Source organism: Thrips palmi, unplaced genomic scaffold (genome assembly GCF_012932325.1).
Source record: "Thrips palmi isolate BJ-2018 unplaced genomic scaffold, TpBJ-2018v1 HiC_scaffold_15, whole genome shotgun sequence".
Classification (NCBI taxonomy): Eukaryota; Metazoa; Arthropoda; class Insecta; order Thysanoptera; family Thripidae; genus Thrips; species Thrips palmi.
In genome coordinates this window covers 4,520,429-4,546,419 of record NW_023144624.1, presented here as the reverse complement: position 1 = coordinate 4,546,419, position 25,991 = coordinate 4,520,429, and the positions used below count along the sequence as shown (strand labels likewise).

Genomic DNA, 25,991 nt, shown 5'->3' with positions numbered 1-25,991 from the left:
CTCTCCCTTTTTTTCCCGCGGAGCGGCGCGTTATTTTCGTATCGTAATTACCACTTCTTTTACTATAATTAATATTCCGCCGCTGTGTGAGTGCGTGTGTGTGTTCTGACATCTAATTAAGTTAACATTAAAGTGCGTTTGAGCTGACGCCAGAGTAAGCAGACCAGCCGACTGCGTTCGCGGGAACAAAGGATGCGGCAAAGTGAAAACATGCCAGGCCGTGAGGAAGCGCTCCAGTGTGTGCACGCCGGGCCTGGCGGGCCTGGCGGGCTTGCCAGTGTGTACCCAGTGTGGTATATGAGCCCATTGGCGGCGAAGCGGCCACGCAGAGCAAGCAATAAGCAAAGCACCAGCCAATCAGGGCCTAGAGCCGTGGCCTCGGCCACGCGGTGCCACACGGCGTGATGAAGTGGCGCGGTCCTGAAGTGGGACAGGCAGCAGCCGTCGCACCGCGCTTCAAAACGCGCGGCACACACTGTCAGCGCGTCGGCCCTCCACACGCCAAACCTCCACTGCTTTGGCAGAGCGTTTGCCACAATAATTGATGGCGGAGCCGATGGCGCAGGGTATACGAAGCAGGACAAATCCGTTTCGCGTTGCATTCCATCTTTGAAATTTTGGGCGCGCCTTCAAATTATTTTCGCAGCGAGTGCCGCGGAGCACCTCAATGCCGTAATTGCCGCACGACCCATTACTCCAGACTTACGGCCCCGCAGAGTTGCCAACTCACTCTTTAGTACCCGGTGAGCGCGCCCGCCGCGCCACGCCGCGCCACGCCCAAGTAGTGACGGGTTGGTCACTACCTCGGGGCGGACCGGCGGGTCCTTTAGGTCCTTAAGGACACGCAAGGGGCCGGCCGAGTTTAACGGAGCCAACCTTGGCCCTAAGTTTGTGCTGCCGGCACGGTAGATAAACTTTAACATCATGAGGAACGGGCGCGCGGCCGCGCAGCCACGCAGCGCGACAATGAGACGACCCGGGGGACGGGCGGGGGCGGGACGCGCACCCCGCATTCATTTCGTTCATTTAAATGATCGAGGAAAACTACGCCAACGCCGCGGCGCCGCGCGTAGCGCGAGCATACAGAGGCGCAACGGCCGCCGTGATGGTGCAGTAACACAGAAAACACACAAACGCGCGTTACGCACACTCAAGAAGCTTGCGCCAACATGCGCGGGCACAAACACACACACACACACACACACACACACACACACACACACACACACACACACACACACACACACACACACACACACACATCCTGCTCGCCCTCATCCCCTGGCGCCGGCCCAGCCCCGAATCCGGGCCAGGCAGTCCGTCTCTGTCGCTCGCATTGGATTGTAATGAGGAAATGGAAGGGCGTGGCAGGGCACGGCAGGCCATGGCAGGCGTGGCAGGGCACGGCAGGCCATGTCGGGGCGTGGCAGGGCAACATGGCAGGACGCCACCACATTAGGAGACAAGTTTGGGGCGCGACCTGCCGGCCGTGGCGGCAGCGAGGGCCAGCAAGGGCCAAAGCGAGCGGCGCGGCGCGTAATGTTGGTTCTCGGGACGCAAAAAGGGGTGGGGGAAAGCCCTCCCCGTTTGTTGACGGAGCGGGATTGGAAAATGTGCACGCCGAGGTGCAGCGCGGCCACTCATTAGGCGAGAGGCGCAGACAGAAAGGGCGCGCCGAACACAGAGGGGAAGGGTGATCATCGTGGGACTCGCTGCGGCTCACGTCCGAGGGGGAGGGGGGGGTATGCCGTCTGTCGCAGGCCCAGGGGCCTAGGGGGCTGGGGGTTAGAGGCTGGGGGTGTTAGGGGCTTGGGAAGGGGGGGAGGGTTGCTGGCAGCCGTTTGGCAGGCAGGTCTTTGGCGGCGACAGTCAGCACGTCACTGGCATCACATCACGTACACGGCGGGGCCACCCCACCCCGCCCCGCCCCGCCGCGCCACGCCGTCACGCACCAGCACCACGCCTGATGAGGCCCTGGGCGGAACCAGCCGCCGGGCCCTACACCCTCGCATGGTTCGACATCAAGTGCCGTAATCGACCCACTATTTGCTGTCACCTCTCACTCGACAGGAAAAAACAAAGGACCACCGATTTAACCCAGCAAAAGAGGTGATTTATTTTTTTAGCAGATGATACCACCTTTACTTTTTTAGAACGTGTTTGTACGTGTTTGAATGGATGTGTGCGAGAGCGTGCGTGTTTTCCCACCCAACCTGGGGTGCCGACACACGCACGGACCGCCGTATAGTACACAATAGTTAAAATTCCAGGACCGCCCGGCACAAAGTTGTGAGTTCTCCGTAGTGAGTTGCCGTCCCGGGCCGCGCCGCGCCGTTCCGGGTCAGCAACTCATGGCACAGCGAGCTCAGCTACAGCCTCGGCTACGGCGCGGGCCAAACCTTTCGGCCGGCTTCAAGAATTCATCCCACACCGCTGCTGCCTGCAAGGGGGCGGGCGGCGCGAGGCAAGTTCCTGTCGGCCACCTCTGCCATGCCGCCGCTGCCCGCTGGTCCAGAGTTGACGACGCACCATTTTTTTGGCGTCCTTCTCGGAGAAAGGCGAATTCGTTACCGCGCAGTCTCCTTTTGCATGCCATCCTTTCATCTCGGCGGACGGCAGAGAGGAATGAAAGCGAGTCCTCCAAATCCGGGCTGGAACTGCGAGCACGCTGCAACAAGCAGCATTTCCGCATTCCGGGATCAGCCTCGCCGCGCGCCACTAACCCGTTCCGAGCCGGGCGGGGCCGGGCGGGGCGGGGCGGGGCCAGGCGGGCGCGGGGCCGGGCGGGGCCGGGCGGGGCGGGGCGGGGCCGGGCCTGCAGATAGCGGGCCGTGGTGGCGTCAGCGAGTCTCGAGATAGAGCACCGCTTTTTGCTTGCTTTCCGCCCAAGTGGGTAGGCGACAGGGAGCGGAAAAATAATTTGCACAACGAGATGAAAAGAGCGGGCGGGGCGCGCGGACGACGTGCGCGGCGGCGGCTCCACTACAGCGAGGCGGCGCACGGCAGCGGGTTTGCCAGGAGACCGGAGGCCGATCAACATCCCAGCCGGGCTTTGAGCTCCAGAGTCGCTAAATGGGACTCGAACCGAACGTGTGACCCCACCAATGGATTGCTCTCCAAAGGAGGAGTCCATTAGTGGGGTCACACGTTCGGTCCGAGTCCTGGTCAAGCGACTCTGGAGCTCGAAACGCGTCTAGAGTTTTGGCCGCCTCCGCTGGCCGTCTGGCCCGCTGCGCCGCACCTCAGGGAGCGCCGCGCTGGCTGGCAACCCGGAGACGGGGCTGGCGGCCGCGGCGCCTACCCGCAGCACCGCAGGCGCCTCGCTACCTTGACTCGCCACACGCATTACCCGTCTGCGAAGACTCGAGAAAGAAGACGAAGAAGAATTAAGAAAGAGAGGAGGAAGAGGGGGGGGGGAGGCGGTTCCGTCTCGCTCGTAGTTCCGTAATGGCCGCAATTTGCTGCGGGGGGGCCAGGCGGAGGGGGAGGGGGCGGGGCTGAGTGTGAAAGTTGCTACATTTGCCCTCAAGAATAACTTTCCATTGTCGGCGAAACGCCATCAGGCATCAGCCTGTCGAGGTTTAACCGGGCCGCGCAATTAAAAGACAGAACTGCGACATAAAGCATGGGAAGGATGGGCGGGGCGGGGCGGGGCGAGGCGGGGCGGGGGCGGGGCGGGGCGGGGCGGGGCGGGGCGGGGCGGGCGGGCGGGGCGACGACGTCGCGCGGCTGCACGCCGCCGCATCAGCCTGTGTTTTCTTTGGCCGCCAAGTCTCGGCTATTCACTCTTAGACCTGTTGATTTAAGATTGCTCCACTGGATGGGAATCCACGGCCAGCCGAAAGCAAACACTCCATCATCATCGCCAGAACTTTTGCCGACCCTCCCGCCGCCAGGCGTGTTCCAAGTGAACTCACTGGAAAATCAATCCGAAACACAACACACTGCGCTAAAACGGTGGTCCCGGGCTCGTTACAGAAATTGTAAGATTTTATATCCAACTTGCGGGTTTCCACAGAGTGGAGTGAGCGGTGTTCCCTCTCGTTTCCACAGCGGTCCTGATGCGCCGCGGAGAGACAAATGAAACAGCCGCCGTCCCACCGGCCGGGCTGGGCCGGGCTGGGCCGGGCTGGGCCTGGGCCCCACCGCGATGCACGGCTCTCTGCGTTCGTTTCGTCATTTTGCGTCTCGCCGATTCGCGGCGGAAGCTTTAGGGGTTCCTTCGCTCCGCTTTGGCGCAGTCGCGAAGTGCCACCCCCTCCACCACCCTCCACCACCCTCCACCCCTTCCGCTCCAAGCCGAGCCAAGCCAGCGGCGGGAGGGAGGAAGTGTTTTCTTTTGCAAAATTCCGAAAAGTTAAGGAGGTAAGATGGAGGGGGAGGGAGGGGGCCGTGGGAATTACCAACAGTCCATGGAGCGGCGCCAAACACACCAACAAGCTCTTTCCTGATTATCCTTTCGCCCCGTCCGCCCCCTCCCCATAATGTATTCCCGTCTTCGTCTGATTCATATCGCCGCCAACGTCAAAACACGCTGCAGCGTCTCCAAGCAGCTTTCCGAACGCGTCTCTCACAAAACGAACTCAGTCGAAAAATTTAAAACAACAAAAACGAAAAGAATTTCCTAAAATTTGTAATAAGAGTCCCTCGAAAAGACGGAGTAATTTTTCTTATTGCCTCGTGTTTATAATGAAATCGGTTGGGCGCGGCAAACAGCATCATCCCCCCGGGCCCAGATTAGTTTAGCCGCTTTCCGAGTCCGCGGAATAATATGGCCAAAGCCGTTGCAAGTTTGCAACTCGCCTTCCGCCTTCCCTTCCACACGGACGCACGCGGCCACCGCGACGACGCGGCCACCAGAAAGTGAAAAATGAAAATAGCAACAATACACGACCGCTGTTTAATAAAATAATATGGAAAGCCCGAGGGGTCCTCCACTCTGGCAATCGTGTGTACACTTCGTCCAGTAATCGTTGGTAATCACACGCCAAAACTGGCTATTTTCGCTGTTTGGTGTCGGATTTTGGTGGTTATTCTTGAGGAAATAGGCCGAAAATGCACTTAGCTGGCCTGGTATCATGGGGAAAATCTCCACCATAATATGTTGGTGCAGCCTTTCACCGTAAGACATTTACAGTGTATTAAGTTTTCGTGGGAAGAGACGCCGAAAAGATGGAACGAACCGCTCGTCTGTTTATCTGGCCGCAGTTGGTCCATCTGTCTAGCCCGGGCTGGGCCCAGCAGCCTCACCCAGCCCGGCTCAATGAGGACACATGGGATGGAACTTGTCTTAGGTCGTAATCTCAGCCCAATGACAGTCACAATCTGGGAGGGGTCGTTGGTCTGGCCGGGGTGGGGGCGGCGGGGGCGGCAGGGGCGGCAGGGGCCCACCACCGAGGGGGTCCACGGACTTCCCCGACCGACAGTGGCGTAGTCGCTATCTCCAAGTAGTATTCCAAGAAGCTGCCGTGCCCGAGCGTCGCCGAGCGTCGCGCCCCCATATCCCATTTTGTTTCCGGGACTGCACAACTACACGGCCGAGAGACAAAGGGGCCAACTTTGCCCTCTCCAGCCGCCGCCTTTTCGTCTCGGGCGGCTGTGGCGGGCCGCCGGGCAGATGCTTGATAAGGGCCTCGCTTAAATAATATGCCTCCCAGCTCTGTCATAAGACAGTTAAAGCGCTCCCTTTCCCAATCTGTGGGGTGTGCTCTCGGCGAGCTTGCTGGCGAGGCAAAGCCCAGCACGCCGAGCGTAACCGCGACTCTTTCCGGCCGTCACACTTTCAAAGGGTGCCCTGAGAACTCATACGCGATTATTATTTTAATGCGCAATTACAGTAAAAATTTAACATTAAACAAAATAGAAACCATAGTAACTGCGCACATGACTTCAAGCATCCTGAAATTCGTGCGGATCGTTTTATAGAGAACCGTAAAAAATGCAAAATACAGAAAATACTTAATAGAGAGTTTCTAGCGTAGATATAAAGTAGTCTATTGTAAAACTTTCATTACGTCGATACTTTTTCCTTAAATTCGCTGGCTTCTTTTCACCGCTTTCTTACGATTCGGGCCTCAGCTAGCCAGAATAAGCTCCTTATTTCCAGGGCCCGCAGAGACAAGGGCATCCGCACGTGCTGCGCCCCGCCCCGCCCCGCCCCGCCCCGCCCCGCCGCCCGAAGTACGCCCATTTCGCTCCACGGAAATGCATTCGGCGTTTCGAGTGAATAGGGGCGCCGTATACGACGGGACCATAGGCCGGGCCGAGGTCGGGCCCAGGCCTGGCCGGGCCACAGAAATGGCACACGACCCTCCGCGAGGCTACGCGAGGCTACGCGAGCCTCCCCAATAATCATAATATCAGCCCGGCCCAAACCTATCGGGCAGCCTTGGGGGAGGGGGGGGGGGGGATGCCCGCGGCGGGCAGGTATTGCGGCGCGAGGAGACGCGCCGCCGAAAAACGCGGTGCTCTCGGGGCAGTTCCACCTCGAGTGGAGGAAGGCCACCAAATTATACTCCCGCGTCCAATACATAATTTATGGCCACCTCGACGCGGTGGCGATCGGGTTTGCCTCGCTGCCACTTGCTGTCTGCTGCGCCGCTACCTCCGAGACGCTTCTCAGGGGGACCGGGGGCTGCCGCTTTGGAGTGCTGCCGCGCTGCTCCGCGCCTCGACGAAAACATTTTCAGCGAGCGGGGACCGCAGCGCTGCCGACTCTTTGTACCCAGTTTCCAGCCTTCCAGTCCGACGAGCTTCGGAGCAGTATGCTAACATTTATTTTACTTTTCCAAACGGGCCCGGGGATGAGATCTATTTTTCATGGCCACGCCGTGCCTGGCCGCGCAAGCCCAGCCTCTAGGCCAGCCTCTAGGCCAGCCCTGCCGAAGCCGCACTCGCGCATCGCCTAATAGGCGCTGCGGGCCGCACCGCGCTTCGGCTCCATTCACTTTTCGGCGCGCAAAGTCGCGGACCAAACCCTCCACCGTTTTAGAGGACGTAAATAAATAAGGGTCCGTTATAGGTTCCGATCCATTGTTTCCGAATTTCGCTCGGCCTCACCTTTTTCCCGCCGCCAACGGGTCCCATCCGGTTTTCCCCGGCCAACCTGCGCGAAGAACCGCCGTCCCGACCCGACACGGCCGTGTGTGCGTTTCGCGTTTCAGCCCCAAACAGCGAGGCAAGCCTTTTGGGCAAACCGGCCGGGCAAAACACACACGGCGCGGTGGCACTGCGTGGCACTGCGCGGCACTGTGCGGCACTACTGCCGGGATGCTTGGATGCAGCCCCATGTGCTTTGGAGGCCGGTTGGCCGGTACACAGTGAATATTTAACGGGGCCGCTTGTCGAGGCCGCGAGCCTAGAACAGCCCCTCCATAATGCACGCCGCATACTGCCGCCCTGCCCCCACCCACCCCCTCTTCTTCTTTCGATGATCCATTCCAGCCATCTCATTGCCCTCGCGGACTCCTCCTTTTTATTTCCCCCTCTTCTCTCTCTCTCTCTCTCTCTCTCTCTCTCTCTCTCTCTCTCTCGTCTATGCTTTTGCTTTTCATCCCAGCCAGCCCCAGCAGCCTCGCAGACCTCCCCCCACCACCCCCTTTCCCCCTTCCTCTCCGCGATCATACCTGCCCACTCCACGCGACGTACATCGGAAATCCATTTGCCCGCCGTCACGTTGTGACAACGCCGTGACACGCCGTGACACGCCGTCACGGGGCACGCCACAGCGATCAAGGTGTGGACTTCCCCGGCGGCGGCGCCCCCTTCCAGCGCGATGCATCTTCCATATTCAACACGCAGGGGGCAAAAAGACAAGGAACCAGCGCGCATTTGCCACCAACCCCCGTGTACAGTCCGACTCGACGCTAGCCCACGGCAACACTGGGTTGAACCGGGGAAGCGCTTTTCGCGACGGCCCCCGAGACAGGTGCACAGTCCGTCTCGACACGGCAAGAACAGTACCTGGTTTTCCCAGGAAGCCTATAGTAGAGACATAGGCGATATCCAGGGAGTTCCTGGGAAAACCAGGAACCGCTTTTACCAAGGAAGCGGCCTACTGCAACACTTTGCTGAGACGGGGAGAAGCGCGTTTCGCGACGGCCCCCGAGCCAGGCCCAAGTTGAGCCCCGCCTTACCCCTTTGCAGCGTCTCAATTGAAAATCGAGTTAGGCGGGCGGCAAAGTTTGGCGTTTGGGTGTGACAAAACGCGGATTGGTCGGTCGCCATGGAGACGCGGGAGGCCGCAGGGCGGTGCCCTGGGCGGGCTGGCCCCTTTTTCGGCGGCCAGAGGGACGGACATGGAGAGCCCGAAGGGCCGCCTGCAGTCAGTCAGACCTTCAACAACCTGCGACGGTACCAACAACACAGCGTACACAGCTTTACTCGAGAGGAATGATTTCGATATGCGCCATCGCGCGCGTGTGGGGGCGAGTGAGAATGTGTGTGACTGTGAGCGACTGTGTGTGAGCTCTGCGTGCGCACGCGTGTTGTGTGTGTGCGTGCGTGCGTTCCCGTTCCGTGCATGTGTGTGTGTGAATGAGTCACTGCGGCCCGGCTGCCCGGCTCTTTGCGGGGCAGGTGGCGGCGGGGGTGCGGCAAGCCATGGCAAGCCATCGGGGCCGCCAAACTTGCCCAAACACGGATGGACGCTGTCTGCACCAACTCGGGACGGACCGCAACCGGTCTGGCGCGGCGCAGCGCGGCACTTAATGCAATTCAAAGGCCCGACGGATACGCGGGGCCTGATGGGGTGGCGGGGGCTCCCGGGGGCACGGGCAGACGGCCGGACGGGTGACGGGGGCTGCTGGGGCTCAGCCCGCGAGGCCGGGGCCCCGATTGGTCGCACGGCCCCCACACTGCCGCGAACTCATCGCGGACAGGCCCAGGCGTGGATCGCGGGGGGGGGGGGGGGGGGGGGGGGGGCGGTAGGCAACTGCGTAGTTGCTCTTGGTCTTTTGCGACATCTCCCCCCCCTTCCTGAACCCGTCTCTGGATCCGCCCTTGGACAGGCCCCATTCAAACGCGTTCGGCGTTCGGTGTTCGCCAGCACGCGGCGCGCTCGCCGGTCCACGTTTCGCCGCGTCTCCTCCGCTGGCTAAGACTGACACCCACATCGCGCGCGCCATCTCCTCCACTGCATTCCGCACCCTTCGGCTTCCTTCGGCCGTCCGCATTTTTGCTTTGTATTCATTAAAGCGGCGCAGCCTCGCAAAGGGCGAAAAGGGTGCGCGGGGACGTCGGGGCCGACGGCAGCGCCGCGCACCGGGACATAACAACCAAGGGTTTATGTTTCCGTCGCCGTGCACGTCGGCCCCTCCGAGCCCCGCCAGCCACGCCAGCCACGGCACACAGACGCAGGCCGAGCCGAGCACACCGAGCAGCGCCGCACGGCCAGGGCACGGCCACGGCGCGGCCGCACGGACCGCAGGCTGGCTGCCGCCCTGCCGCCCTGCCGCTGGCTGCAGTGCCCCTGCACAGCCTGCACAGCCAGCACCCAACTCCAGTCGGGACAACTCCCCACGGTACACCGACAACATTTTTGCAAGTTAAACCGATCGCGCACCGCGCCACGGCCGCGAACACGTTTCCCACTCGGCCGCCGTTGCAAAATGATTGAACTTCGCCGCAGAGCAGAGCGGGGGCCAAGCTGGCCGGGCCAAACTCCTAATTGAAATTTCGCGCGGGCCGAATCAACAAAAACAAAACGACGAACAGCGATTCCCACTCTCGACGATGTGCCGCCCCGTCGTGCCGTCGGCGAGACAGTGTCGCCCTCCAAACTTTTGCCCCTGAATGTAGGCAATTCCAGCGCCCCCTGCTTCGGCCCGCGGCGCCGCGCCGCCGCCGCCTCGCTTCCGAATCAATCGACGCCCAGGCCTCCGACGGTCTGCGGCGGTCTGGGACAAGTCTACGACCTCTACGACAAGTCTGCCAGGGTCCACGACGGTCTACGACGGTCCACCACAGTCTAGGAAGGTCTAGGACAAGTCTACGACCCCCTAAGACCGTTCACGACCCGACAAACAACGCCGACTTGAGCCTCGGCATGCAAATTCGGCAGCCTTGGTCCCTTCGGGAGAGGGCGCGGGGGCAGCACCACCCGGCGGACAAAACCACCGCCATCGCCGCACCACGCGCGGTATTAAAAAGTTGGAGGAGCGGAAAGTTAAATGACGATTGAGTTGGCGATGGTGATTGGGGCATCGATTCACCCCCACCCCCACTTCCCCCTCCCCTTTTCAATCCAGGCGTGCGCGGGAGAGGAAGCAAAGGAGGGCTGCGGGATAATCATCCCCTACACGGCCCGCTAACCATCAGGTATTCCGTCTGTCAGGCGGGCAGGCAGGCAGGCAGGCAGGCAGGCAAGCGAGGCAAGCCGACCCGCAAAGAGAGCCAAAGTGGCCGCGGGAAAAGAGTTGCGTCGCGCCGCCATGATGGGACAGGTTTCAGGAAAATGTTACTCCGCACAGAGAACGACACGACTAGGGAGTCGTGTAGAGAACGTGTGAGGGACGTCGGCGGGGAGTGCAGCACTGATCGAGGAATCGTTTGAGATGAAGAGGGGGCGGGGGTGGGGGGGTGAGGAAGTGCCGTGTGGCTGATACGATAGAGTTATGTGGGGGAGGCCGGCTGGACTAGTTTGCCAGGGACATGGGGGATGGGTTGTCAGCGGCGACGCGCTGATGTGTGTGAGGACTGGGTGCGGTGGGGGAGAGGGGAAAGGGAGGAAGGGGGCAAAATCAGAGCGATGTGCCGTCCCTAAGGGGGTCTGGCCATCGCTGCTTCCGCACACTAAATGTTATGTACAATTTTGTACGAGACATCACAGTTTTTTGTCCACACGAACTTTTCGTGCTGATTTGATCAACCCGTCCGCCTATAACACTGGTATGTCCAGTGGTTTCATTTTATTACGGATGTCAAAAGAAGACCGAAGCCGAAAAAGTGCCATGAACATAATGTGAGTATTCCGACAAAAAGTTTCCATGCGGTTGGCATTTATTTTACTACTATGGAAGGATTATCCGGGACAGCGCGAACGCAGTCCCGACTATCAAAAATTATACGCCCGAGGTATCCACATTTGGGATACTCGCAGAGGTCAACCCATCCGAAGTGCAATGGACAGGCCTCGCCCTGGGAGAACCGCCTTGGTGATCACGGTTAACTCCTGCGCCAGGTAAGTATGCTTTTCTGAGGCGCGGTTCGGCTGACTAACCCAAACGGCGCCCTGAGATGGCCGCGGCTGCTGCCTCGCGCCACGGACTTGAGATGCGGTCCCTGGGGGATATCGCCGGCTCACGGCCAGCCCTGAAGGCCAACTCTATATTGTTGGCAATTTCCCATGCTAAATAATATGCTCATCGACATGGTTTTAGCAAGGTTAGTTTATTAAATCGACAAAACAACTCGGAAAGCGAGTCGCGGACCGAAACGACATCTGGTGGCCGCACCCAGAACTGCTTCAACGCTCCGTCCCCAGAGAGAGAAAGAGAGTAGGGAGAAGAGTGGGATGAAGACTACCGTTTGACATGTTGACAAGTCTCATGATGAACTGAGGCAAAATTTAACAAATTGCGTAAATAACAAGATGATGCTCAGCGTTAAATTGACGTTCAGACGAAACTGGCAGTAAAAAAATAGATTGTCTCGTAATGAAAGGCCAAAAGCCAGCTAAGAGGAGACTTATCCAAGGTTTGGGAAAAGGCTCTCCTGGCGATTTGCAAAGGTTTTAAACAATTACTAAATATCATGGATACATTAACACATAGCAGCTAAACTAACACATAATGCAGCCTTATTATGAACTTTGAATCCCAAAGTAAACGCCATTTTAAGATATAAAAGAAGTACGTAGTAAAATCGACACTTTTGTAATCATGAAAGCAAACATTTTACCTTCCGTCTAATGGACAAAATGTCATCATTCCCCAGATGGTGAATAGAACTATCCTGTGACTATTTCTCTGTATGGAAATCAAGTAAACCGGATGGTTTTGTATTTTCTAGTCCCGTTTATTGTACGTTGCTGAAAAGGTTATGTTAGCTCTTTTATTTCCCGTCCTTAAATGTGATTGCAATATGAGTCATGAAAATTGATCACCTTTTATTAATGTAGAGGTGTAAAGTCACAAGTTTCAGTACACGTTGTAATATAACATTAAATTCTTGAGTCGTACAAGTAAGAAATTTCGTTGCAATCAGTGCGCGCAAAGGAGCGCTGGTGGCGGAGGCGACCTAGAACCTCGCGATATACCACGAAAGAACCTGATTAAACCTGAACAGCTACTGTCAATAGCATGCATGGAGTCAAAATAATCAGCGAGAGGGGCATTTTACGTTGTGAAGTAATTTGGTGCAAAATTAATTGACCAAGCCTTTAATTCCAAATGCAGTAAAATAAAGGCTAAGTTACACTTAACTCGTCAGAGATGGCAGCACCGTCGTTTTCTGTCGCGTCCCTCCCGCGGTCTCCTACGACTGCCGCGAGAATAACACACGCGGCGTCCCTTCCATCGGCACTCTGGTCTCCCTTCAAAACGCAAAAATCTTTCGCCTTTTACTAAAGATTTCCGTGGAGGGGGACACATTATGAGTCTAACGACCAATTTTTTGTGAGCCCTGCGAAAGCGGGGCCGATAATCTTGTCACAATAATTTCTCCTTCAAGAAGGTTGAACTTAAAACATTTTCTCTGCCCGTCGGGTGGGTGATGTGCGAGCTGGCCGCCGATACTCAGAGAAACGAGGAGTGCGGCAAAGTCTAAGTGGCTGTTGTACTCTTCTCATTCGCTGGAACATCGCTCAAATTTCATTATACAGTACATCTAGAGCGAATACCTTTATACATGGGGCATAAGTTATATATAAGAATAGTATAGAAGTTGAGTCACTACAAAGAATACTCTTGGCAAAGGTTTTTTTTTTCAGTGTGTGACTAACTTAGGGAAATTGTAAAGTAGTTCAGCATAGCTTGGCGGGCAGCTCGTCGAACAACTAGAGTTCAACAGCTAACACCTTCATGTCTTTCCAAAAGAACAGACTGCACACTTCCCCCAGGGGGGAAAATGCGCTCTATACTTCATACATAATGTGGTATTATCGGCCCCGCTTTCGCAGAGCACACAAAAAATTGGTCGTTAGACTCATAATGTGTCCCCCTCCACGGAAATCTTTAGTAAAAGGCGAAAGATTTTTGCGTTTTGAAGGGAGGCCAGAGTACCGATGTAGTGGACGCCGCGTGTGTTATTCTCGCGGCAGTCGTAGGAGACCGCGGGAAGGACGCGACAGAAAACGACGGTGCTGCCCTCTGACGTGTTGAGTGTAACTAAGCCTTATGTTAATTTTTTTAACGTTTTATTTTTTTAAATTACTTTACAATGTAGCCTCTCTTGCTCATTATTTTGACTCCATGCATGCAATTGGTTGTTGTTTATTATTTCATATCATGTTATTTTGCAACATACCCGTAACCTTCTGGGTAGCTTCCTTCCCTTGTGCCTATACTTACTGCAGCGCAATGCCTCTCTTGTATTGTTCAAAAGTATTATTACAATCACGTTTGGTAAGTCCTATAGTTGTGGTAGTCTTATTTGTGTCGTGTGGAAATTTTGTCACCGTGGGAAACTGTCAGGCCGCCCTACACTTACCAGCATTCAGATGACCGTCAGAGCCTTCAGGCAGTACTTGGTCCAAGCGACGTCGCACTCTTCATCAACTGTCAGAGGTTATTATGTGAGATTATCCGGGACAGCGCGAACGCAGTCCCGACTATCAAAAATTATACGCCCGAGGTATCCACATTTGGGATACTCGCAGAGGTCAACCCATCCGAAGTGCAATGGACAGGCCTCGCCCTGGGAGAACCGCCTTAGTGATCACGGTTAACTCCTGCGCCAGGTAAGTATGCTTTTCGGAGGCGCGGTGCGGCTGACTAACCCAAACGGGACAGGGAGTCTCCCGCGGGGCATGGCTCGCGTGCGCACATTTGCAGTGGACGTTACCGCAAAGGCTCAGAGGCACGAGCGAGCCAAGATCGGTCCGAGAATCACTTCGCTATCATAGTGCCATCCTTGCGGCTTTCCCTGGACCTGGACTGCAGAAACAATTTTATATTGCAAATTTTCGGTTCGACAGCGGGGATCGGTTACGCGCTGCCATCTGTCGGCGGCCGCAACAAACCAGGGCGGGGATGCGTGCGCAGCGTCCGCCACCGATGGGGAGCCGGCCGGGCATTCCAACGATTCGAACGCAGCACGCAGCCTTGCGAGGAAAATTGATGATGTTTCTAGATGTTGTGGGAATTCGACATGTTGACATCCAAACGAGAAGCATTTTATTTCATGTGCGTGTACATCTACAGCAGGAACAGGTTGCCTAAGCTCAGTAATGATTTCAGCAATTTTCATGCACTCCTTAGATTACCTACAGAAAACTATAGTCGGAATTGGTTTTTATCTTACTGTACCACGAAATTAAGTTCAAGTTCAAAAATGTGGACTTTATACTTACTAAAATATTCAACCGAAATAGTTCATAAAATACTATTGCAGTGCTCTATTGACGATACGCGGGCACAGAACAAACCACTTTTATCTTCACCACTTCTCGTATCTCTGGCTGTTTTGCTCCGCCAACTACCGCTGTAGTCTGCGGTTGACACTACTTGACACCCCGATACATCTGCCCAAGAAAGTGATGGACAGACCAGGACGGGCATAGCTTGATGGAGAGAAGAGTTTATGAGCCTCCGTAGAGGCTTCCAAAAATTGCCATGGTGGACTATATTTCAAGTCCTCCAGGCGGGGTATTGGTAAAAGTTTTCAACTAGCAATAATCGCACCTCGGATAAACCTCATTGGTTACGATATCGCCACTGCGCAAAGTTAACATGATGAAGCCGGGCCGCGAGACTAGTCAACGCGGCGCACGGAGCACGCCGCGCGACGCGGCGGCCCGCGAGCGCTCGTGGCGCCACCTCTCGGCGGGGCCGCGAGGCAGTGCCGCGCCGCGCCTCCGCGCCCAACGCTAAACGAGCCACCAACAACAGCGGCAGCGCGGCGAAACGGGACGGGGCCTTCCCTGTTTGCCGCTCATGATAATTTGCGTGTCATGTAGCCTTGACGAGAGTCCGGGGATGCTAGCGCCGGGCAGGCAGGCAGGGCCAGCAACAGCGAGGTGAGGACGGGCACGGCGTGCGTTTATAAATTCAACGAGCCTTGTAACGACAGCAACGCCCCGCTCCCTCATTACCATCATGAGGGCGCCCTGCCGCCCCGCATAGCCCGCCGCGGCCTGCGTGGAGTAGTACTACGCCCACCAAGATTCCTGGATTCCTGCCACTTTTCTCTGAACCAAGCTCACCCACCCCAACTGTGTGCCAACACCAACACGCTCACGCTCGCACCACACACACAGAGGCACGGTCACACACAGACGTTTACACACACAACCGCAGACACAGGTATTTGATCATATGAACATTCCCCCCACCCCCACCCCCCGACACACAGCGCGATCCCCCGAATCAAATGACAAACTAACGGCAAGACGCTGCAAATTAATTTCCATTATTGATTGCGGCCTGCACCGCCAAAAGTTTGTTGTGAACAAGGCTGCAGAGCGCTGCAGAGCGTTGCAGAGGGCCGCAGCGCCAGGGCGTTGCAGCAGCCGAGGCGTAACCCCTGTCCACCGGCCTGACTACCTGCCTGACTGCCTGCCTGACTGCCTGCCTGACTGCCTGCCTGACTGCCTGCCTGACCTGCCTGCCTGACTGCCTGCCTGACTGCCTGCCTGCCTGCCTGACTGCCTGCCTGCCTGCCTGCCTGACTGCCTGCCTGACTGCCTGCCTGACTGCCTGCCTGCCTGCCTGCCTGCCTGACTGCCTGCCTGACTGCCTGCCTGACTGCCGCCGGGCGGCTGCCAGGTTCGGAACAAATCCGGCGCGCCCTAACGGCGTAACGGGGAAAATGGAATGATGAGTCTGGCCCTCATCACTCCCATCGGCAGGGCGCGGTGGTGAGCAGCGGCGGCGGCATTCAATATTTATCATTATTTTTAACGAGCCCCCTCCGGCCTCTCTTCCCTCGCGGCGTTAATCTCCTACCAGCACGGCGGGGCGCGGCACAGCACGGCCACCTTCTTGCTCCTCAGCAGGGCTCTCCAGACTTACGTAGTACGTAGTACACACACACACACACACACACACACACACACACACACACACACACACACACACACACACACACCGTGCCGCCGGCCCTGGCCGCCCTGCACCCCTGCGCCCCGCTGGCCACGCTGCGCTGCGTGTTCGAGGCCCTCCGCCACGTCGTTACATCCCAATCACGCACGCGGGGCCCGGCAGCACGGCACACATCCAACAACAGGGCTGCACGACGGTCGGTGATGGCATGACACCCCGGTCCGGTGACGTCAGAGGCGAGGCGCCGTGTCGAGCCCCACAGTGCTCGCGGCGGCGGCACTGCGACTCCAGCAGTGGCGCGGCAAGGCCAGGCAAGGCGCGGCGCGAGGCAACTCCAGCGCGCGGGCCAAACTCAATTCTATGCGGGACGCGCGGGACGTGCCGAAAAGAGGCGCGGGACACTGCGCGCGCTTTCACGTTTCACGGCCGCGAACACCACCAGGAGGGGGAGGGCGGCGTGCGCACACTGTGCGTCGCCTCGGCGCCTCGGCATGCACCAACCTTCCCCGTCCGGGATCAGGCCGGGTTAGCGGCGATCTCCGCCCCGTGTGTGCACAAGGACCCCTCCGTTGTGTACAGCCTGCAGCACGGCACCAGCCCCAGCGGCAGCCACTTGCCCCCGGGGTTCTTGAGCGCGTGGGCGGGCCGCGCGGGCCGGGCGGGGCGGGCGGGGCGTGTGTGCCGAGGTGAGGTGCGAACGCCTCCGAGTGAAACGTCTCCAGGGAGGAACGCCCCGCCCCGCCCCGCCCCGCCCCGCCCCCGCCGAGTCAGCAGCGCGCCAAATCCAGAGCCTCCCGCCACCGCCACGTTTACATAACCTCTGCGGCGGCGACGCCGTGGCGAATTCATAGGCGGGGTGTAACGCCAGCGCCGGGCAAGCCGCCCTGCCCCGCCGGGTTCAAGGGGCGGGGCGGGGCGGGGCGGAGCGGGGTGGGGCGGCGTAACGAACCGTGTGGATGCGACAGCTTTGCTCCCAGGCAGCGTGGAGGCGCAGTGGGCTCGACCCGGAAGGCCCCGCCGGGCCCCCTGCAGCGCCACTGCGCCCCACGGCCTGCCGCCCGCCCCGCCCGCCCCGCCCCGCGCAGCCCTGCACCCGTGTCGTCGGCCCTACAGATATGTATGATAGCAGACGACACGCAGCAGCTTACTGCCGCCTGGTCGGGCCGCGAGATCGAATTTCACTATCTCGCGCACACATCGGTGCAAGGCTGAAGGGCCAAAGGGATCCGTCTCGGGGAAAAGGGCCCACAGCCGCCCTCAGCTCCACCCAGACGCATCGTGTACTACAGCATGGCTACAGCATGGCTACAGCATGGCTACAGGGCGAACCAGCCAGCCCGCTTCGATCCGCCCCCTTTGAAGGCCCTCCCCAATACTTTTCGCTTTTCGAACCGAACCCCCGACCAAAACGGGTGCACGGGACCATACTGCAGTGGACTAGTGTAGTGCCGCCTCGGGGATGAAAAGGGCAAGGGTTGTGAAAGGTTAGGGGGAAGGGACATTAATAAATGCGGGCTGGGCCACTCCGGGCAGCCTCGCTGCACTGCCTTGCTGGGCTGCTTACTGCCGTCCGCGGCGCCGGATTGGAAGGCAGAGGGAGAGAGAGAGAGAGAGAGAGAGAGAGAGAGAGAGAGAGAGAGAGAGAGAGAGAGAGAGAGAGAGAGAGAGAGAGAGAGAAGGCGGCACGGGCGGGCACGGCGGAGTGGAACTGTGCGGTGGGGCCGGTCTCAGGAGAGCGTGGTGTGCGGTGCGCGGTGCGCTCTGCAACGGGTTTTGAACGCCGGGGAAACTCGGCAACTCGGCGGGGACACGGTTTGCATAGCGTGATGGGCATGCTGTACGCAATCCGAGTCCGCCGTGCTACGACGTACGAGCAGAGCGGCGTCGCGGCGTCGCGGAGCGTTATGCCTTTTACAACCGTGCTTGGACTCGCGGCACGGCCGGCCACGGCGCGGTGGGGTAGTTGTGACATTGTTCGCCAGGTTGGCCGCACGGCGCCGCACGGCCGCACAGTGGCCGGGCGAGTTTGCCGCAACCAACAACAGCGAAAAAGTCGCGACAGGGGAAAGTACGCCAAAATACGGCCCGCGGCGCCGACGGGCAAGCCGACGGGCAGCCAGCCGCATTGTGGCGGCCAACCAATACGGCGACACGATTCGTCAAGCCAGCCGAGCCAGTCCGGAGAACCTCTCTGCCCCTCTTCCTCTCTCGCACCCCTCCGGCACGCCCCATGAGTGCGACAGGGAACGACAGAACGACTCTTCTGAATTCGGCGCCAGAGCAGACGACGGTGACATTCGGCGGCTCCGATTTCAATCACAGCCTCACGTCGGCGCCGCTTCCCCCCCCCCTCTCTCTCTCAGGCGAGAGAGACAAGGCGACGGCCTCACGCCGCCACAAGAAGGATGAATAATGCGGACCGGAGCGCTGACCGCTGCGTAATGCATCCGCGACACGAGAAGTGCATTCCCTTTCCCTTCCCTCGCGCCGCAGCGCCGCAGCCAGCGGCCTCGGACAGAGGGGGACGTCAGGGCCGTCAGGCCGATACCTTGCCACATTGGCAGCGCAAGCGGACTGCCGGCCCCACTACCCCGCGCCAACCCCACCAGCCCACGCTAGTCCACGCCAACCTCCGTCAGCCCACGTCAGCCCACGCCAGCCCCCCCAGCCCACGCAGCCAGGACGGGCACATAGGCTGGCCCCAGGAACAAAACAAGGAGCACGCCGACGATCTGGAGATGGAGAGACACCACTGATAATTGATGGCGCGCATCGCGGCCGGAGTGCTCTCTGGCGGCCGTGGCTTTCAGCGCGGCGCACTCGGCGTGGAGCAGCAGCGGATTGTGGAAAGGACAGCCCAGCCGACTCCCCCCTGAGTACATTATCGTGCCACCACCTGAGATGAGCCACCCCGCCCCGCCCCGCACTGCCCCGCCTTCGCGGCGGCGGCGAGAAATCGATGTCGTTAGCCACGTGCGCCGCTCTCGTTTCGTTTCGCTTCAAAAACGCATACGAGCGGGAAGACTAAAACAACAAACTCGGCGGCACACTGCGCGCACATCTTGCCTGCCTCCCTCCCCTCCCGCCCCTCGCGTGATTAGCCAGCCGACCGAGGCGAGGGCCACGACGACGACGAGAGGGAGGGGAGACGCCATCCCGAAGAAATGGAGCAGAAAGGGCCCCGTTACGGGATGGCGAGGCATGCAGGGCGCTCAAATTAAAGCAGGGCTGCGGGCAGGCCAGTCGGCGGTGCGGTACCAGTGTACCAACCAGTCGCTCCTCGGCGAACTAAAGGAAAGCACACACACGTCGAGGCGGCTCAACTTTCGGTCGCTGCCAACATGCTGGCAACCGGCGCCGCCGTTCGCCGCCCTCGCCACCTTGGCTCCCGGCGTCACGGTGCGCTCGGTGAGCACGCCCAGCGCACGCCGTGCCTGGCTGTGCCGCTGTGCCGCTGTGCCCGGGGGCTGGCCTGCAGCCTGCAGCCACGCTCATCAAGCTCTCGAGTTAATTGACCCCCACTCCCCTCCACCGCGCCCCGCCGCGCGCGCGCCATCGACGCCACGGCGACAAGGCAGGCAGGGCGGAGGTGAGCAAGCGTGAAGGCCCAAATTGCGAATTCCAGTCGGAATGTCTTGTTGCTGTAAATGGCGAGGCGGCGGGGCGCGGCGGGGTGGGCGGAGCGACGTCAGCCGAGACAGACGGTCTGCGACAACAAGACCCTCCTCGTGAGTCTCTCGCGAGGTAGCAGGGAGCACTGCACTGGGTGCAGTAGGGTGCAGCACCAAGCCCCCGACATGCCGCCCGCCCGCACTGCAGCGCGGTGCGTCGTCTTGCCTACCCCGCCGTCCGCGGGCGCTACACTGGGTAATGGCGCTACACTGGGTGTTCGTCGCGCCGCGTTCGCTTGAGAGCGGATCGCGTCGCGTTCGTTTCGAAGCGGACGGCGGCCTGGACGCGGGCAGAAAGGAATGCGAATATATCCAGGCGAAGCACACTTGCAGCGAATGCTTTCTCGGTCCAGGCAACGCGACGGGCTTGGCGCGCGACGTCTCCGCTGGCCTTCCGAGAAGGCGTCGCGACGTCGCCGTCGCACCGTGGCGAGGCGAGGCGCTGTCATGCCGCCACACTGCCCCCTGCGGATGCGGGCGGTCCGGGCCGGTCGAGCCGCGGGTCAGAAAGTGGGTCATGCGCTTCTTCCGAACGGGCAGCGCGCCACTCACCGCCACCGCCGTGTATGCAGGGGGGATGCCAAGGCGCCGTCTCTTCATTTCGGGGCGGCAGCGCCGAGCCCAGCGCGTCGAGGGCCGACGACGGGGCCGAGAGAGAGAGCTTTCATTTACAGTCGGGAGGAAAGCACGGCATTCCAGGGAGGCAGCTCGCGGAACATCATTTCGCTCTGTGTGTTGCGGCCATCCCTCTCCCTCATTTGCAGGAGCGTTTGATATTCAGACTGGTGGCCGAAGCGCGCTGCCGCCGCTGCGGGGCAGGCCGCCCCACCAAGGGAGCCCCCACCAGCGCGGCACCCCCAGCGAGTGCGTTATTTTTTATGGTGGCGAAGGCCCGGCCGGCCCCATGATCCATTTGTCCTCGGCTACAAACGGGTGCAATCTCTCTTGCGGCCAGCCGGCGCTGGCGCTAGCTAGGGGCGCTAGCTAGGGGCGCTGGCGGCGCGGCGCCCGGCGGCTCAGAATCAGTTAGGCCAGGGCGAAGGGCCCGCGGCCGAGGCCCAGCCTCCGCTCTTTGGCTGGACTGTGACCCCATGTGCCAATTTTAGGGGGCCGGGCGTGTGGCTTTAAAAAAAGGCCTCCGTTTTTTCTCCCCTGTGGATCCACGCGTCGGCCAATAAGTCACAGCTGCTCCACACTACGGCCGTCCGGGCGTCGACGCCGCTGTCGAGTTCAGCAAGCCCAGCTCCGCTCGGCCGCGCCTCTGCGGTAAATTCCCTAAGTGACCAGCCTCCAGCGAGGCCTCCGTCGAGGCCGCGGGGACGGCAAAGCTTACAGGCTTACAGTTTGCAGGCGTCTGGCGGCGCATCCAATACTTGGCACGGCCCACCACGCCCACCACGCTAGCCACAATATCGAAATCTGTCCCCGTCCTTCATAGCCCGCAGGACGGGCGCGGGCGGGGCGGGGCGGGGAGGGGCGGGGCGGCGTGGGGTTGGCACGACTTGAAGAAGAACGGCTGTTTTCTGGTCGCGTTGGCTCCGCTCTGGTTGCGCTTCGCCTTGCTTCGCCCCAGCTCTACGCCGCAACTCCGCCAACCCGAGGCGGCGCGGCCTTCCCTGTCGCTTCAGCATCTTCCTTCCGGCTGACTCCCGAACCGCCACCGCCATCTCTCTCTTTAAAAAAAATACAACTCGAATTTCCTGGGGCCTATGCCGAAGGGCCAGCTAGCCCGCCCCGCCCCGCTCGCCGCTCTACTCCATTTAGTCCAGCATTTCAATTTGGCACCGACTTTGGTCTGGGGCGACCACCTTCCTCCCCCCCCCCCCCCCCCTCCCCCCCCCCCTCAATTCCATCTCCAACAATTTCAGACCATAATAATGCTCTTAAAATGGAAAGAGATCAGGGCCGGCGCAGATTGCAACGTCCAATCAAACGCCTCGGGGTCATATCTCGTTAATTTTATTTGGACGAGAGCGGGGAGGGGGTGGGGCAGCTGACCAAACACATTTGACCTATTTACTGAGCCGTACAACAGATAGACCACACTGTGTGCAATTATTACTGGGGAAAGCCCTAAAAAATGCCGACGGTGTACAAAAAAATAACAAATGAGGCGTATTCTTTCCCTCTGCGGGCTTTGTAGGGTGATGCCCTTAGTAGGGGCGTCACTTTTACAATGTTTGAAGGAGCCCCCGCTGCTTGGCTGCTTCACTGGCACCCCCTCCTCTCCTCCGGGGCGGCCTCCTTGGCCTCCTCGCGGACGAACCGCTCCGAGGGCTTCCGCAGCACAGTGCCGCAGCAGGAAGAGGGTGGTCATCACTGGGGGGTCGAGTTGCCCTCCCCCCCCCCTTTAGGTTTTCGCGAGGGTTCTCCGTGCCTCAAAAACGCTTGATGGCTTGGCAATAAGCGCAGCAATCCAAGTGTGAGCGAACGAGTCTCTCCCTGCGCACGCTGCGGTCTCTCGGTCTCTGGGACGCCCAGTCGCCGCCCAGTGCAGTGGCAGTGGGGCTTGGGTGCCTCCCATCTCCCTGAAGCGGGGCGAAGTGCGTGCAGTGGACGGATTCCGTTTTCGTCGCTCTGTCTCTCTCGCACCAACACGGGACGCCCTGCCAGAGACAGAGCGACGAGAACGACTCTCGGAATCCACGTGCAGCGGCCACGCGAGGAAGAATAGAGGGGTGAAAAAACTGGAGGGACGGAGAGGGACAAAGACACTAAATCAATGTAAATGGCAAACGTTCTGCGTTCCGACCTGCTAACGGCTCACCGGGCCTACGGCCGAGGGTCGTCTGTCTGACCAGGCCGAGGGCCTCGATGGTGGCGGCTGCGATGGCCGGCGGGGATGTGCGGTTTGCTGCACGGCTCGACACCGTAAGTTCCGCCACAACGGCCGGACTGTCCCGCCTCGACGGCCTGGTCCGCCCTCGGGCCGTTTTCGTCGCTCTGTCTCTCTCGCACCCACAAGGACGCCCCATGAGTGCGAGAGAGACAGCGACGAAAACGACTCTCGGAATCAGTCTGACTCGCACGAGCAGCCACAAACTGCAACCAGACTCGCACTGCGCGACAGACATCCACATCCCTCCCTATCTGGCGCCCCGGCGCCGCCCCCGGACGCCCCCGGACGCGGGGCCGCTCCGCGCCAAACTTTGCGTTAATACCCCATTCAGGACCAGCCAGCTTGCGGCCCGGACGAGAATGCGGCAGACAGACAGACAGACAGACAGACAGACAGACAGACAGACAGACAGACACACAGACACACAGACACACAGACAGACAACACACACACAGACACAGGCCGTCACTTCGAACGCCGCGGCCGGCAAACTGAAAGCACTTACGACCGCCTGCCTTTGCTTCCAGCATGCTTCCAGCAAGGCTTCCAGTCTTCCAGTGAACCCGAGCCGAGCGAGCCAAGTCGAGGACGCGCGCATCCCACTTGGCTAAAAGCAGTTGCCAACATAACACCAAGTCGAAGGTCGCACGCGGGGAGGGACCGGGAGGGACAGCACACTAGTGTCCGGGAGTCGCTTTCGTCGTTCTGTCTCTCTCGCACTCATGGGGCGTCCCAAATGGGTGCGAGAGCAGAGTGACGAAAACGACTCTCGGAATCAGTCCGCAGGGTGTCGCTGAACAATAACATAGGTGGCGCGCAAAGGAGGGAGGGATGCAGGCAGCAGGCAGGAAGGCAGGGAGGGAGAGAGAGAGAGAGAGAGAGAGAGAGAGAGAGAGAGAGAGAGAGAGAGAGAGAGAGAGAGAGAGGGGGGGGGGCTACCTCTCCCTGTTCCCTGGGGAATAGAAATCGCGGATAAGGACGCCGAGTCTGGACTGTTACGGTGGTAGGCCGCGCTGACCAGGCTTCGCGCTTCGCCAGGCTTGCCGAGACCCACGGCTTTGGACTGATAATACAGGAAGGGGAAATTCGAGGCGGCGGCTTTGGCCTAGCCAGCTAAAAGACCGCGTAAACCCAATGGCAGGGGCTGGGCCGGCTGGGGCCTTGGCTGAGGCCCCACTACACCCTCGAGGCTCGAGGCCGCGGAGGAGGAGTACCCGGCGTGCTGGCGCGGCGGCGGCACTGCTGCGGCGGCACGACAGCCACGGCACTTCGTGTTCTTGGCGCGGAGCGAAAAGGTATAAATTCAGTTGGTCGGACGCCAGCATTCGCTTTCGCCTCATGATAAACCCACCCCTTTTAATTCATCAAGGGTTTCGGTGAGCACAGCTCACAGCCTCCACCCTACCCGGCCCGGCCCGTTCCAAATCCGCGCCGATCCGTCCTCGCCAGTGTCAACGAGAGCGAGAGAGACGGTTCGCCGACCCACCTTTTGGAACTCGAGGATCAAAGCGCGGGAACGCGGTCGATTGAACTAAGCGCGTCGTGTCAAGTGAGCCCCATTCGAGCCGCCCTTGAAACAAAGCGAGCCGCGGGGCCGCGCGCGCGCCGAGTGGTGGGTGGTGGCCGAAGTACCCGTCACTACCCGCCGCGCGGCGCCGGCCAAGCCCAAGGCACGGGGCGGGGGTCCCGGGTAGCGTCCCCTCATTTGCCACCCTGCAGACTGCTTCCGAGAGCCGTTCTCGTCGCTCTGTCTCTCCCGCACTCACGGGGCGCAAGGTAAAGGTCCGAGAGAGACAGAGCGACGTCGGAATCAGTCTGGTGTCGCGGAGCGAGGCTCGCGTCGACTCGCGCGCAGCCCCCGCAGCAAAGCTAGCAAAGCAGAGCCGCGCCGAACCGAACACACATTCGGGCGTTTCCGTGGCCCGGCCGCGGCCCGGCCGACGAGCGAAGAGCCGGCCAAGGCCGTGCACGCAAGCCCGCTTCACTTCAAACAGCCCGCCAAACGCTAGCCGCGTCAGGCCAAGCGTCTAGCGAAGCGATCCGACACGGAAAGCGGCACTGACAGTGACAAGCGTGACGAGCACGCGGCGGTGCACATTCGAACACGCCGATGGCGATCCATGGCGCACCGCGGCGATCCCCGACCCGGCCCAACGTGGCTCCCGGCCCTTGGCCGGGGCTGGCAGCGACAGCCAAGGCCGCGTGGGCTGGCGTGGGAATTCCCTGCGCCACCCCCACCCCAGACAATCAGGGCTCCGCAGAACCAAACTCAAATAGGAGCGCCTCAATGCGGTGGCGTCGCGCCGCACGAGGACGCCGGCGTCGTTAGCGCAGCAGCGCCAGCGCCGACAGGAACGGCCGACATGACAACCACTTGAACCGACGCCGTGGGGTCGGACGGTGACAACACAGTTCACTACTCACCTCAGTAATAATGTCCAACGGCGAAATCCATCCACGACGACGACAACAACACTAACTTCTCGATGCTGGGTCTGCACCTTGCAGTCACGCCGTGACAGTCGCACACACGCGCAAGTCCGAGACACTGGAAGGCCGGGGCACGACGCGGGGGCGCGGGACTCGCGTGCCGCACACGCCGCACGTGCTTTCCGACACGACGAGCGGGACAGCCGAGGGCCGCGGCGAGGCGGGGGCGCAGACACGCGGACGAGGCGACCGAGTGCGGCGCAAGTCGGCACCGGACTGACTTGACTGACTGGAACGGAGCGAGCAGCGAGGCGGCGAGCGGGGCGGACCGGGCGGGCTGCCTTGCCGGGTGGGCCGGGGGCGGGCCGGGGGCGGCAGGGGGATGGGGTGGGATGGGGCGTCCGTCCACGGGCGAGCTGCGCGCCGGCGAGGCGACCGGCGAGGCGCCTGCGAGGCTGGCGAGCCGGCGGCGCGGTGGTGGCGTTCGACCAGGCGGCGCTCTGCCTCGGCTCGCCTGCGCGCGCTCGCTCGCCGCTCGCCTCGCGAAAGGGAAGGGCCACGGAACGTTACGGAACGTGCAAGGCAAGGCCGGGCAGGCCGGGCGCATGCGTCGCCGAGTCGCGGGGAGCGGGAAGGGCGGGCGGCGCGGCGCGGGGGTGGCAGGGCCACTGGCAGGGCCGGGGGCGCCGCGGCTCCAGTCGCCCGGGCAGACTGCGGCCAGGAACACGTTCGAAGGGGCGAGAGCGGCGAGAGCAGCGAGGCCCGCAGGCCTAAGGGTGCGACGGAGAGGGCTTCTGGCCGAGAGGGGCGGAGCGGGCGGAGCGCCACCGCGGGGGCGACAGAGACAAAGTA

At 60.4% G+C, this 25,991-nt stretch overlaps 1 protein-coding gene and 5 non-coding genes across 6 annotated transcripts in view; 1 reads left to right on the top strand and 5 right to left on the bottom strand.

The window, feature by feature from the left end:
• LOC117641645 overlaps positions 1 to 25,375 on the bottom strand; it is a 90,853-nt gene extending 65,478 nt beyond the window's left edge. Inside the window, exon 1 of the mRNA XM_034379140.1 lies at positions 25,134 to 25,375. The gene's annotated coding sequence lies outside the window, so the exon portion shown is untranslated. The remainder of the gene's footprint in view (positions 1 to 25,133) is intronic.
• LOC117641898 lies at positions 11,025 to 11,187 on the bottom strand. Its single transcript, XR_004587509.1, has one exon. It is a non-coding gene; the product is annotated as a U1 spliceosomal RNA (small nuclear RNA).
• LOC117641904 lies at positions 12,519 to 12,637 on the top strand. The gene has a single exon (XR_004587515.1). It is a non-coding gene; the product is annotated as a U5 spliceosomal RNA (small nuclear RNA).
• On the bottom strand, positions 13,102 to 13,220 carry LOC117641907. The gene has a single exon (XR_004587518.1). It is a non-coding gene; the product is annotated as a U5 spliceosomal RNA (small nuclear RNA).
• Positions 13,743 to 13,905, bottom strand: LOC117641897. Its single transcript, XR_004587508.1, has one exon. It is a non-coding gene; the product is annotated as a U1 spliceosomal RNA (small nuclear RNA).
• LOC117641903 lies at positions 14,745 to 14,885 on the bottom strand. Its single transcript, XR_004587514.1, has one exon. It is a non-coding gene; the product is annotated as a U4 spliceosomal RNA (small nuclear RNA).
• Positions 25,376 to 25,991: the final 616 nt, after the last annotated feature.